Consider the following 2,379-nt stretch of genomic DNA (forward strand, 5'->3'; position numbering starts at 1 on the left):
TTGCGTCCCTTGGAGCTTGGTTGGTGTTTTTCTTTCATCCTTGGTGAAGCTTTCTTTGTGTTGGCCGAACCTAGCTAGGAGGAGAAGAAGGTTCATTGGTGGTTTCTCATCTCGGAAGATCGTTGCCCACACAACGTCCGAGGTTAGAAGAGGAATATGGTAGAAGATCAAGAGGTTTTCTAAAAGGTATAACTAGTAATTTTACTTTCCGCATCATGCTAGTTATTTATGGAAATAATACCAAATACAAGAGGCTTACGTTCTAGTATTTCGAATATGTTTTTCGAAGTTGTGTTTTTTTTGTTTTATTTATCCTTGTGATTTGATTGTTCTTTTTGGTTAACCTAAAGTTATTTTAGGAAATTAAATATTAGATTTCTATAAAAGGTTTTGTCTAGTCGGTGGTGGTTGCTCCCATATCCAAGAAGGCCATGTGCCTCGCCACGTCAGTACTGGGAACCAATTATGGAAATTAATATTTAATGGAATTAATAACTTAAGGTGATTTGGGTCGAACGTGTTAAGTTCCGCAGGAGATCTAAGTCAAAACCTAAAAGAACAAATAGATTAAGTTTTGGATCAAACGTGTTAAGTTCCGCAGGCGATCCAAAATTTAATTTAAAAGAACACATGGTAGCTAGGAAAAAGGTTCAGACCTTTGTACAAAATTTTTGTACAGTGGAACCTCTAGGCTTTCCGAGTAGCAACCAACAGTTGTTGGCCTATGCAGCACATAAAGGATTCAAGTTATACCAAATGGATGTAAAATCTGTATATTTAAATAGCTTCATCAAAGAAGAAGTGTATGTAAGTCAACCCGCAGGATTTAATGACTTGGACCACCTAAACCATGTCTTTAGGTTAAAGAAAGCTCTATATGGACTAAAACAAGCACCTAGGGCTTGGTATGAATGCTTGTCAACTTATCTAATATCTAAGGGGTTTAAACAAGGTCAAATAGATCAAACCCTATTTGCAAAAACCCTAGAAAAAGACATATTTATAGCCCAAATTTACGTAGATGATATAATTTTTGGTTCAACTAATACTAAATTTTTAAAAGAATTTATCAAATTAATGGAAAGTAAATTTGAAATAATCTTAGTTGGGGAACTCAACTTCTTTTTAGGCTTACAAATTAAACAAACCAAAGACGGAATTTATATTTTTCAAATTTTTGCTTCTTCCTGCAAAACTATATTTAAGTAGCAGCTACCTTTCAGGGGGAGTTAAATATTTCCTGTCTTTCCATTTTTTTCCTTTTTAAGTAATATTTTTGATATATGGCAAAGGGGGAGAGGAAAGTAAAAGTTAAGTAAATAAGTGATTAAGGGGGAGATACAAATAAGTTGCATTTATATTTCTTGATACAAACAAGTTGCATTTATATTTCTTGATACAAACAAGTTGCATTTATATTTCTTGCACCTACATGTTGTTTCACTTGATTGCACTTAAATCCTGATTTTATGCTTGTACGCATTTATACTACTTTCATATTTTACTTAAATTTTACTTAACTTTGAATTTTATTGTCATAATCAAAAAGGGAGAGATTGTTGGTGCAGGAAGCATCCGACGATCGAACCTGAGTTTTGATAATGGTAAAGGGTTCAAAATTAAGGTTATTTATGGTCTAACATGTTTGAATGAGTTTGTAGGAAAGTCCTAAGTGTACTTAGGCAAAAGTCCTAGCTGCGGTTAGGCAGGTGGAAAACCCTAGGGGGTGGTAACTCTAGGCGGAAAGTCTTAGCGGGTCGAGAACTTTGGGTAAAATCCTAGGGGTGGTAACCCTAGGTTGAAATCTTGGTGTCGCGAACCGGGTGGAAGACTGGACGGGTTGTGGAGCGGGTGTCCAACATGAAGACCGGAAGCTTCGGACGCTGAGCAAAAGTCCAATTGGTCTAGAGGATCAACTGGCAACAGGTAAACTCTCCTGAGTGGAGTAGGTGAGGACGCGTTCCCCGATGAGGGAACAGTAGGCGTCGGTTCAACATAGGGTTTTTGGATTGAAATCCGAAGTTAGAATCGGACAGTCCAGTGACTGTCAAAATTACTTTCATTTGTCTTATTTTATTGTGCTAACTTTGTTTTGCAGGGTATACTTTGTTTGTAGACTAACATACCTTGCAGGATGTAAAGTGAACAAGAAAGTCTCGGATGAATAGTCCTAGGGCGCCCTCCATGGAGCTTAGAGACACCTCGGGTCACGTGGTCGATAGCCCCTTAACAAAGCATGAGGGCGCCTTCCATAGAGCTTCGGGGCATCCTAGGCGCTGGATGGAGGGCGCCCTCCATGGAGGTTGAGGGCGGCTTGGATGCTGATGGAGGGCACCCTCCATAGAGCTAATTGGAGGCACCCTCAGGAGGATAAGCAGG

Source organism: Zingiber officinale, chromosome 8B (assembly GCF_018446385.1).
Source record: "Zingiber officinale cultivar Zhangliang chromosome 8B, Zo_v1.1, whole genome shotgun sequence".
Taxonomy (NCBI): Eukaryota; Viridiplantae; Streptophyta; class Magnoliopsida; order Zingiberales; family Zingiberaceae; genus Zingiber; species Zingiber officinale.